Raw genomic sequence first — 12,983 nt, 5'->3', positions numbered from 1 at the left:
GGGCTGTTGTACATAGGGTCGCTATGGGTCGCAAGCAACTAGACGGCACATTACAAAAAAAACAACAACATGCTTAGTTTGTTCTCTGTGTTTGTATACAAAGGATGGAGAAAACAAAAAAAAAACACGCAAGAATGAGTGAAACAAGAGAAGATGTTCATCTAGATGATAACATAATTATAATAAAAACAAACCGGGCGAAATATGGGAAGCCAAATTTCCTACTAAATATTTATAATATACAGAATGCTACTTCAGGTTATGAGGGAGGCTGGTATCAGCTGGAATTAATCCTGAAACAGTAAGGAAATCCTGAAGTGTTTACAGGATTCTTGCATTGTATTTGCTAACCGCTCCGTCCTGAGTCAAGCAGTTTTTCAATAGAAAAAGCTTAGTTTCACCTGTCTTAGATTCTCTTTGTGATTTACTCCCTGGCAATTTTCAATAAAGACAGGGAAACTGGAATTGGCATTTCAGTTCGCTTCAGTTGTTTGAGAACTGTTCATCTCCTGGTTTACTTCTGTTCCTCTCCTATATTCTTGGTGTTCTGTCTCATTATTAATTGTTGTTGTTGTTAAGTGCCTATGAAGGAGAGTCCTCGATGCTTGGGTGCCTTTCATCCTCTCTCCAGCTCATTATTAATACTTATAAAAAAACCCTTTACCCTCTGTCTGCAACATGCAATCTTCAGAGTCTGGTCTGACATCCATCTTGGTCTTTTCTTCCTCCTCTGCCTTTGTAATGACTTTTTTCATTCTTCATGGATGATATTCTTGGTAACTTCCCACAGCTCATTTGGTCTTTGCTCATTGGTGTTCACGGCCTCAAACGTGTTCCTGTGATAGTTTTGAATTTCTAGTGGGATAGAGTTAAGGTCAAATATTGATTTCTGTGGATTTTAGTTAACTTTATTCAACTTCAACTTGAACTTGCATATGAGTAATTCGTGGTCTGTTCCACAATCAGCATCTGGCCTAGTATTCACAGCTGATATTGAGCTTCTTCAGCAATTCTTTCTGCAGATGTAATCGATTTGATTCCTATACATACCATCAGGTGAAATCCATGTGTATAGCTGTGTTTCTGTTTCTTATAAAAAGTATTTGGAATGAACAAATCATAGAATGGACGGAATTCCATCATTCTATCTCCACCTTCATTTCTGTCACCAAGTCCATGTTTTCCAACTACTGATCCCTCTTCCCTATTCCCAACTTTTGCATTCCAGTCACCCATTATTAGCCTCCAAGGAGAAACTTGGTTTTACTCTCTCCAAGACAGAGCTATTTGTTGTCTTGGCAGTTTATGGTCTGTTCAAGACTCTTCTCCAGAACCACACTAAAGGGCATAAATTCTTCTGTCATCCTTAGTCACTGCCCAGCTCTCTGATGCATAGCAAGTAATTGCGAAGACCACTGGCTGAATCACCTACACCTTTGTCTCTAGACTGACATCATTGCTTCTAAATACTCTGGAAAGGTCCCTGACTACAGATTTTCCTAATGCAATTAGGTTTGGGTTTTTGTTGTTGTTGTTGTTGTTGTTGTTTATTTTCTGACCGCAGGTGTCAAGAGTGTTGACTGTGGAGCTGAGCAAGCTGTAATTGTCAGCAACCTTAATATCTTCTCCACCCATCATAGTGCTGCCAATTGGTCCAGTGGGGAGAATCTTTGCCTTCTTGATGCTGAGCTTTAATACATATTGAAAACTACAGTCGTAGACCTTCTGCAGCAAATACTTCAACTCAAGAGACTTAACAAAGATGTAAGACCTAAACTATATATACAGCCAAATTCACCTTATGGACGACTTCAGAGTATAGTATCCAACTAAAAGGCTATTTCATTTCTTCTCAAATACATGATAAAGTCTTCTGAATTGATCATACATCAGGACACAAAGCAAGCCGCAATAAATTAAAAAATAGTGAAATGGTACAAAGTATCTTATCAGAGTACAATGGCATAAAACTAGAAATTAACAAAAAGAGGATAAAACCACCAAGTGGAAACTAAATAAGACTCTGCTAGAACACAATTGGGTTATAGAAGAAATAAAGAATGAAGTAAAAAATTGCTTGAAAAAAATTAAACTACAGCATACCAAAAACCTCTGGGATGCAGCTAAGGCTGTCCTCAGAGGGCAGTTCAAAGCAGTAGTTAAATACATTTAAAAAAAAAAGAAAGAAAGAAGCAAAATTAAGGTTTTCATTCAATACTTCTATGAAATAGAAATGACAATCTAACCTCATAGCCTCCAGAAGAAAGGAAATGAAAAAGAACAAGAGCTGAAATGAATGAGATTGAAAATAGAAAAACAATTGAAAACACAACATGACCAAGAGCTGGTTTTTTTTCAGTGCAAATATTAAAGCTTTATTTGTGTAGATAGGTAAAAAAGTGCTAATATCCCACCCCACACATAAATGCCAAGAGATTGTTTTAAATACTCAAGTGCATGCAAGCCATGTTTGAGAGATCTACAGGTGAACAGGGAGCCATTTAAACAAAGTAGTGATAGATGTGTAAGGAGGGAATTCTTTTTGTGATGATCTGCTTTCTCATTATTAGGCAAAGATAAGGGTTTAAATGAGGACTGGTAGAATGGAAAGGAGGAAATGAATTTGTGAAAATTCAGTATAATGGAAAACAGACTGGCCACTTAACTGCCCTGTTACAAATCTTCTTACATTTCACACAAAAGCCCAATTTTGTTACTGATTTTGCTAACAATAATTACTTGCCTCCTTGCAAGACTAAGAGTAGGACCAGATTCAGATTGTTGTAAAACAACAAATGAAAAAACTGTATGAATTATATTTGGTAACAGTATAAGGAAAAAATGGATTCAAACTAAGCATTTCCTTTTGGGATGGGATGCTAGAGAGCCTCTTTTACACTTCAGAAAATTTCCAGATACACATTTCAGTCATCAAAACAAACTTAAGGCAAAAAAAACTTAAGACAAAGTTTAAAAGTCAGTTGAAATTTTCTTTTAATTGAAGAACCGTGGAACCAGAAGCTCCTTTGTTACAGTACTTTACATATATGGCTCTTTTAGGGTGAAACAGACACGGGATTCCAGTTTATAATGGCACTATTAATGGTAGCAAGTGAACAGTGAAGCACAAGCTTTCCCTTACTGGCACTGAGACTGCAATACATATTTACATGCACTGTATTCTTTGGTACACTTGAAGTTGAGTGGAATTACAGAATTTGCAGCAAAAGGTAGTAAAACGTTTCATGTAAAATTTTAGCACAGTACTCTGTCCCACCATAAGCCATTTATAGTCAGTACCATTTTTAAATAATTGCCTGAAAATTTACCAATCTTCTGTGTGTAGAATCTTAAGAAAATTGAAGTGGGGTTGACAATGAGTTTTTAATTTTTATGTTTCTGGCAACTTAGCAAATGGAAGTGGATTTGAAGGTCATGGAATTCTTTGAGTTGGACAGCTTCTCTCTCCCATCTACTCCCAAGCACTTCTCTAAGGCATCGTTTTGGAATAGCTATCTAGTAAATCTTAAATAAGTATTTAAATGGCATCAGTAATTGTTGACTACTACTACTTTGCCATAATATCCTCAAGACTTTGCTGACTCATGGTGAAAAAGGAGTGTTGAAAGATGATCAAAAGTCAGTTACTACAAAAAAGAAAAATCTAGGACGGAGAAGGTGGTGATGAGGATTTTGATCCATGGTGACTTAGGTCTAACAGGTAGGATGCTAGGGGGTCTCGGTGCTGGCTTGGTCTGAGCACCCCATACAACTCTCTCCGCTGTGCAGTGAACTCTGTCCCATCAAGAGTTATGTTTCTGAAATGGTTTATATATTTTACCAGAAGGTCGGACTATCTAAGACAGCACTTTCCCCTTATAATCGGAATAGTTTCCACTGCAGATCCATTTTTATGTTCTAATCCCCTACAGGGTTAGTGTTACAATGGTGTAGTGAGACATGGGGTTATTTCACTGGAGCCACCTGCACTGCTACAACTGTAAACTCATCCTAGAGAAATTTAAATAAATAAAGTGACTGAAATTTCTCTCACAGATTGGCTCCAAAATCAGAAGACTGTCTACTCATAAAGCTGCCACTGTAGTCAAGAGTCTGGTGGTGGTGATGCCATCACGTGCGGCTCACACAACAGTTTGGACAGGAGTGACACACTAAGCAGGAGAACTGGCTCGCTCAGAGGATGAGGTGGATCGGTTGCAAATCTCTCTCTGTAGTTCCTCTACTTTCTTCTGAAGCTCTGCTCGTTTAGCAAGAAGTTCTTTATATCTGTTGTGAATGGGCTCCTGTGGCTTCATTCTGGGATTCCACCTGATGTAATATCCCACCCACAGCTCTAGGTGGCGCATGCTGGCTACTGGGTACAGAACATGATTGGAGTAACTCCCATAGAGAGGATTAGTGAAATCTTCATGCTGGCTATTTATGTAAGACCACAATGACAGTCCTCTTGAGAAGATTCTCTTTTCCTCTCTATTGTTCACTGTTACACAGGAATGTTGCAAACAAACAACTGTAGAGGTGGTCCAGAATTGTAATGAGAAAATACTCATTGAATTCAAATGCTATAGGAAACTGTCGTGTCATCTGCCAAATGCAGTCAATAAACTGAAGAAAAACAGGTGATCTGTCTGCATCTGCATGGTTCTTATCTTCGTGGCCGACTCTTAGTTGAAATCGATGTCCAAAGCTTAGCCATTCCTTCTCCACAAGGACTTCGAATCCTCGAATGGTTCTATAGTATCCATCCAACATGAGCATGGCCAGGGAAGTCAGCTGCGCTGTATGGTCCCACCCGTCACTGCAATGCACCACCACAGATGTCTTCCCTGATTCAACCTTGTCAGCAATCCGAACAGCCCCTGCAAGAATAAGCTTAATGTGCTCAAGCCAACGAGTAGACTCTAAGTTAGACAACCAGTGAGTTTCCTCAATGTTGGGGTACACAATCTCCTTAAGCTTCCATAACGATTCTCTCATAACATGAATATTGTGGATATCAAGAAAAACTAGTTCTGCATTTTGACAGGCATCTTCGTTTTCATAACCTCCACCCTTTGCGTTATTGGCAACAGCATTAACACTTGGTCAGGCATTAAATAAAAAGATTTTATGAGACTGGGCATTGGAGTCCATGATGGCCTGAAGGTTCTTTTCATCGTCTTTACTTCTCTTGCCGCTCACGCCTACCATGGGCTGGCTACACCTGGTGATCGTTGCTTGACTTTCAGGATGAAGCCACGAAAGAACTGGAATACGGCCCCTTGATCTGAACGATGCTACATGTTTTAATTCTTCATCAGGAATATTGGCTGGCACAACCAAGAGGGCAGGGTAGGTATCACACAACTCATATAGCTCATTTATCTTTGCTATTCTCCAGCTTTCATTTGGAATTCCCTGCCGTCTATATTCTAAAAGAGGATCATATTACTTTCCAGCCATTTTCAGAAAATACTTCTTTGTATTCAAAGGCAAAAAGGGGCAGGTTATTTTAGAGACGGGGAATGCATATTTCATTAGATTCTCAAGTATAGACCTTCTTGTTCGTCCCTCAGGTTTATGAGCAAACCGTAAATTCCAGATATCCTTGCACACAGTTTCTAATCCATAAGAATTTTTACCTCGACTGGAGGCATCACCAATTTGTTCTACTCTACTTATCACCCCAAGGGAAGCATCTAAAACAAATGGAGGGTCCTGCTCCATGCTCTTGAAATATAATCTGTAATTTGTGACTGTCAGAGTTCCTCGTACAGCACCAGTGAATGGACATATGTAAGTTACATCTTTGGCCATATCTTTAATATTCTCTCCTGGAAGCAAAGGTGGTTCTTCCATTTCTGCAAATTTGTTAGACTCCCTCAGGACCCTCAAGTCAGGGGAAAAGTTGTCTGCAGAAGTTGAAATGGAATCAGATGATATGACAGAAGCTGATTTTGTATGCACTGAATTCTCTGAATGAGACGTGGAAGCACTGGACAGGGAGTCCATGCTGGGCGGCCGCGCCGCCGGCTGGGAGCCCAGACTCTCGCAGCTGGAGCTCTTCTCCATGGTGCGGCGGGGGCGGAGGAGCGAGAGGCTGCAGCGCCCTCAGCGGCGGGCCGAGCGGGGGGAGCGGAGGGCGGAGTGCGCCGAGCCGGGGGCTGCTGTCAGGCGAGAGCCGGCCCGGGAGGAAGACCGGACGCGGCCATGTTCCCCCACACTGCACCGCGCCCGGGGGCTGCGCAGAGCGGGTGGGCCCAGGGACCCTAGGACGCCGGGCGAGCTGTTTTGTTTGTTTTTTAATTAAAGGGTGAAAGGGTCAATATACAAACCACTGGGAAACGTAAACCCCCCCCAAAAAAAGAGACAGAAGGCATCTATAAGTCAATTAATTGTAATATCATGAAAATCTATGTTGTTATGTGCCATCAAGTCACCTGTGCCTCACAGTGTACACAGCCCTAAACCCTGCTCTATCCTGTGTCAATCTGATTGTCTCTGACACACCTATCCCCATTACCCCTGTCACTGAATCAATCCATCTCATCAAGGGTTTTCCTCTCTTGTGTTGTCCCTCCACTCTCCCAAGCAGGACATCTCTTTCCAAGGATTGATCCTGACTTGCAACATGTCCAAAGTATGGCAGATGAAGCCTCAGAATCCTTGCCTCCAAAGAGCAGCCTGGTCTCTATACTCTGATAAATTTAAAAACCTACTGAAAATGGACAAGTTTCTTGAAATGCATACCCTATTGTGGTGTTAGCCTAAAAGTTGGTAATTTTTGGTTGTTTTTTTTTTTCCTTGTGTTGAGTGCTTTATTGATCACAAATACTTTTTTGGGGGGGGAAAACCACAAAACTTTACACATACAGTTCTGATTGATTTTTGTGTTGGGTTTTCCCCCCATTGCAGTTAGCAATGCAGTTAGCTGGTCTCCAGCTACCTTAATTGTGGCACATGGTCTTGCAAATCAGTATGTCCTTGCAAATCACCAACAGCTCTGGGACTGGGATAAGAGACTTGGGACTGGGAAGCAAGACTTGAGGGAAACTGGAGCAGACTCTGTGGGTGAGAACCTGGTGATAGTGTGGGAGAGACTATGGTACTGCCGTGGAGAAACTGGCAAGGTGTATCAGAGGAGATTTGAGATAAAAGCCACAGTTATTCTTGCCTTTCATGACAGAAGGTTGGAAAAGCTGCATGCTAAACTGAAACCTGAGCCTGGACTGATTGAGGAATCATGTCCTGGGACTGCCTGGCTAAAACGTGGATTTGCACTGGGTGATACTCTTTGCCTGCCCAACTTTCCAACTTCCTTCCCTAGTAATCTTTAATGTTGGTACTATAACTGTGAGTCCGTGAGTCAACAACAAATAAAAGAACCTCTTCTTGTTTGAGTGCTGTAGAGGCACAATAGAGCTGCACTATTCTTACTCCCTCTGGCCCTTTCAAAGAGACACTCAGGACCCTTTGCGTCAATGGTCTGTTCTCTCCTCTTTAGACTCCTACCCAGATTGGCATGGACAAATGTAGAAAACTTTAACAAACTCATTACAAAAGAAACTGTAGATCATAAAAAAATTCCCCCACAAAAAAAGTCTTAGACGAGATGGCTTCACAGCAGAATTCTACCAAACATTCTCAGAAGCTCTATCACCAAATCTATTAAATTATTTAGAAAAAGGAATACTTCCAGAATCCAGACTCATTCTATGAAACAAGCACAACCCTAATACTAAAACCAGGCAAAAACAATGCGAAAAAAGAAAACTACAGACCAAAATCTCTTATTATAGATGCAAAAATTACTTGGTCAATAGAATCCAATTGTGTGTGTGTGTGTGTGTGTGTGTGTGTGTGTGTGTGTAAAATATCTTTATAAAGAAAATGACAAAACACTTCTGCAAGAAACAATAAAAGACTTACATAAATGGGAAAATGTTCCTCGTTCATGAAGAGGAAGACTCAATACAATCCTACCAAAAGCTATCTATCTACCTCTTAAAAGAAAAATATCAATTTTTCTTTTTTAATATTTATTGGTTTGCATATATATCATACTTTGTACATGTACTTTATACTTTGTGTTTTATAAAATCATTCATATACATTATATTCTATATAATTTCCATTACTCTATGCCTATTATTACCTTGTATTTGCACTTTTTTTTAAATTCAGCGTTTACCATACACTATGTTCCCTGATTAATTAATCTATGAAGTACTGTTGCTCAGTACCATGGCATTAGATCCAGTCATACACCATCTTTATAACTGTTGCTATGTTTAAGGTTATTTTTGAACTGACTGTATCAATCTTGTTGAATGTTTTCTTCCATTTAGTTAATCTACTTGACCAAGCATGACATCTTTCTCCAAATACTGGTCCTTCCTAATAATATTCCCAAAATATGTGAAATGTAGTTTCAACACATTTGTTTCTAAGGAGCATATCAGCTGTTCTTTTTCCAAGACAGATTTCTTCTTCTGGCATTCCACTGTACATGGAATATTCTTTGTCAAGACCATAGTACAAAGGCAGCAATTATTCTTCAACATTCCTTATTCATTGTCCAGCTTTCACATTAAAAAGATGGAATTAAAAACATTGTAAGTTTATTTAGGTCCACCTTAGTTCTAAAAATGGAATACTTATGTTTAACAATTTAAAGAAGTCATTTGCAGCACTATTTTTCCCATGCAATATGTCCATTAATATACGTTAATAGTAGAAGAGCATATCTGGTTTATACTCTTCTACTTCATTACTTTTCTTTTCTTTTTAAAATTTTTATATTCGTTTGCACACAAAGTTTGCAAATGCTGTGTTTCACACTGTTGTTGTTGTTGTTATGTGCCGTCGAGTTGTTTCCGACTCATAGCGACCCTATGCACAACAGCCCTAAACCCTGCTCTATCCTGCGCCAACCGCACTGCCTCTGACACACCCATCCTGATTACCCTAGTCACCAAATCAAACCATCTCATAGAGGGTCTTCCCCTCCTGCGCCATCCCTCCACCCTCCCAAGCATGATGTCCCTCTCCAAGGACCCATTCCTCTGGCAACATGTCCAAAGTATGTCAGACGAAGCCTCAGAATCCTTGCCTCCAAGGAGTAGCTTGGTTTAATCCTCTCCAAGATGAATCTGTTTGTTTTCCTGTCAGTCCATGGTACATTCAGTACTCTTCTCCAGCATCACAGCTCACTCTTCTTCATTAATATTGTGTTTCATACAGTTATTCCCATTGTGTTTCATACAGTTACTCCCATGCATTATGTTTTATAAAATCAATCACCATTGGACCTCACCCATCATTAGCCAGTCACTAAAACTTCTAATACCAGATTGAATTGGATCGGAAATAATGGGCATCCCTGTGCCTTTTCTCAAAGGGAATGCCTTCAATCTTTCTCCTTTGAGAACAATGATGATTGTTGGTTTTGTGTATATACTTTTCACTATGTTGAATTTTTTGGAAGCAGAAGTGGCATCCACTTCCTAAATAACATGCCTCCAGAAACTATGAACTTTGATAAATGTCGATAGTTGTATAGGGGCTGTCACTGGAATAATGGGAATAGGTGTGTTGGAGACAGCGAGATTGGCAAGAAATAGTGCTTAGGGCTGTTGTATATAGGGTCGCTATGAGTTACAAGTGACTCCATGGCACATAGGCTCTTGCTCATATGTTGTTTCATGAAATTCTTCTGTGTTTTCCAATTCTTTTCGATACAGTGACTCAGTATATTCTTTCCATCTTCTTTTAATACTTCCTGGATCATTTAACATTCTGCTGAAAGCATCCTTGATTATAGCAACTCGAGGTTTGAATTTGTTCTTCAGTTCCTTGAGCTTAAGATATGCCGAGCGAGTTTGGCCCTTTTGATTTTCTGACTCCAACTCCTTGCACATTTCATTGTAATATTTTGCTTTGTCATCCCGTGCTGCCTTTTGAAATCTTCTATTCAACTCTTTAGTATCTTGACTTCTTCCCTGTGCTTTGGCTTCTCGGCGCTCCTGTGCAATTTTCAGAGTCTCTTCTGACATCCATTTTGGTCTTTTCTTCCTCTTCTGTCTTTGCAATGACCGTTTGCACTCTTCCTGGATGATACTCTTGATATCCTCCCACAACTCATCTGGCCTTCGCTCATTAGTGTTCAAAGCCTCAAACCTGTTCCTGAGATGGTTCTGAAATTCAGGTGGGATAGACTCAAAGTCATATTTTGGTTGCCTTGGATTTGGTTTAATTTTCCTCAGCTTCAGCTTGAATTTGCATATGAGTAGTTGGTGGTCTGTTTCACAGTCAGCTCCTGGCCTAGTTTTCACAGCTGATATTGAGCTTCTCCAGCGGTTCTTTCCACAGATGTAATCGATCTGATTCCTATGCATACCATCAGGTAAAATCCAGGTATATAACCTGCGTTTATGTCTCTTAAAAATGTATTTGCTATGAATAAATCATTGATTGTGCAAAATTCGATCATTCTCTCTCCAGCTCCATTTCTGTCACCCGAGTCCATGTTTTCCAACTAACTACTGAATCTTCCTCTTTGTTCCCGACTTTTGCGTTCCAGTCACCCATTATTATCAATGCATCTTGATTGCATGTTCGATCAATTTCCGATTGTAAAAGTTGGTAAATATCTTCTATCTCCTCTTCCTTGGCTCTGGTTGTTGGTGCATACATTTGAATGATAGTGGCACTCACTGGACTTCCTTGTATGCGTATAGATATTATCCTGTCACTGACAATACCATAGAAAATTCCTGTCTCAGGCAGCTTGACAGCTGAATACTAACAAACATTCAAAGAAGCTCTATCACCAATTTCACTTGAATTATTATAAAAAGACAGTAAAAGAAGGAACATTCTCAGAGTCATTCTATGAAACAAGCACAACGCTAATACAAAACCCAGGCAAAGACGTTACAAAAAAGAAAACCACAGATCAATACCTCTCCTGACTATAAATACAAAAATCCTGGCCAATAGAATCCAACAGCACATCAAAACCATAATTCATCATGATCAAATGGGATGCATAATAGGTATGCAAAAATAGTTCAACATAAAACAAAACCCTAAAGTAGTTCATCAGTTTAACAAAGCAAATAACAAGAACCACACAGTCCTGTCAATTGACACAGAAAAAGCCTTTAACAAAATTCAACACCCCTTCTAAATGAAAACACTTAGAAAAAAGGAATAGAAGGGAATTTCCTTAACACAATGAAAAGTAAATGTACAACACCAAGAGCAAACATCATTCTCAATGGAGAAAAACTATGGGCACTCTGGTTGTTAACAGGATGTGGAAAGGGCACCCATCATCGTTACTCGTCTTTAATATTGTACTGGAACTACTTGCTAGAGCAATACAACAAGAGAAGGAAACAAGAGGCATCCAAATTGGCAAAAATGTGGTATAATTGTTGCTATATGCAGACAATACGACAGTGTACACAGAAAATCCAAGTACTCAACAAAATAACATGTTAGACCTAGTAGACCAATTTAGGAGGGTGGCAAAAATACAAGATCAATATTTAAAAAATAAATCAGTGAGATTCCTCTACAGGAACAATGGAGACATAGAAAAAGGAAACTAATAAATCAATACCATTTACAATACCCAACCACAAATTTAAATACTTGAGAGTAAAAGTAATTAGAGACACAAAAGAACTTTATAAAGAAAACTACAAAACACTACTGTGAGAAACAATAGGCTATTTAAATACAGAAAAATATCCCCAGTACATGGATAGGAAGACTCAACACAAGTGAAAATGACAATCCTACCAAAAGCAATCTACATGTTTAATGCACTCCCAAAGTGAATAGCAAATTTGTTTTTCAAGATAGAAAAGGCAAATGGCAAGTTTATTTGGAGCAAAAAGAGACTCTAAATATGCAAAGCACTTCTGACAAACAAGAATGGAGTGGGAGGTATAGCACTCCCTGTGTCTCAAAACCTACTAAACAACCAAAACAATATGATACTGGTACAATGACAGACAGATGGACCAATGGAATAGAATTGAGAACCCAGAAATTAACCCATTTACCTACAGTCAGCTGGTGTTTGACATGGAAACAAAGCCTGTTAAATGAGGAAAAAAACACCTCTTCAACAAATGTTAGCAAAACTGGAATTCTATTTGCAGAAAGATGAAGCAGGATCCACCTCTCACACCACACACAAAAATAAACTAAAGATGGATCAGAGACCTAGGGGTAATATCCAAAATCATAATGATCATAAGGGACAAAATGAGATCAAACTTAGGAGACCTAGCTGATAGTACAAAGAGGGTGGCAAATACAGCCAGACTAGGAGAGGATAAAATAGATAAATGGGACTTTCTAAAGATTAAATCCCTCAGTGCACCAAAATATTTAACCAATAGTGTGAAAAGAAAAGCTACTAAATGAGGGAAAAAATATGCAGCAATGCCATCTCAGATAAGGGTCTCATAATGAAAGTTTACTGAATATAATAGCACCTCCACAAGAAAGAGACTGAAGACCCAATTACAAAATGGGCAAAAGACATGGAAAGACTTTTCACAGAGGAAGACATTCAGATAGCCAACAGACACATGAAGAAACGCTAAAAATCACTGGCAATAAGAGAGATGCACATCTAAACAACAAAAAGATAGTCTCACCCCAGTACCAGTGGTAAAGTTTAGCAAGACAGAAAGCAATAAATGTTGGAGAGGATCTGCAGAGACTAGAACAACAATATACAGTTGGTAGGATTGTAAATAGTATAATCACTCTGGAAAACAGTTTGGCATATCCTCAAAAAGCTGGACACAAAAATTCCATATGGCCCAGCTATTCCACTGACAGGAATATACGTCAAAGAAAAGAGAACTGAGATACAAACGGGTATTTTTACAGCTCAAGGAACTGACGAACAAGTTCAAACCTTGAGTTGCTACAATCAAGAATGCTTTGGGCAGAAT

At 39.2% G+C, this 12,983-nt stretch overlaps 1 protein-coding gene and 1 pseudogene across 1 annotated transcript in view; both read right to left on the bottom strand.

Annotated features, from left to right (window-relative positions):
- The window catches only part of LOC102876996 (apolipoprotein O-like), a gene marked incomplete at its 5' end in the record, with an annotated part of 203,358 nt that overhangs the window by 113,649 nt on the left and 76,726 nt on the right, over nucleotides 1-12,983 (bottom strand). The window lies entirely within an intron of this gene.
- LOC102873511 lies at nucleotides 4,143-6,096 on the bottom strand (annotated as a pseudogene).

Source organism: Elephantulus edwardii, unplaced genomic scaffold, assembly GCF_000299155.1.
Source record: "Elephantulus edwardii isolate Elephantulus edwardi_28Jun2011 unplaced genomic scaffold, EleEdw1.0 scaffold00428, whole genome shotgun sequence".
In the NCBI taxonomy this organism is placed as follows: domain Eukaryota; kingdom Metazoa; phylum Chordata; class Mammalia; order Macroscelidea; family Macroscelididae; genus Elephantulus; species Elephantulus edwardii.
Note: the sequence above shows the minus strand (reverse complement) of the source record. Positions and strands in the feature narration are given on the sequence as shown.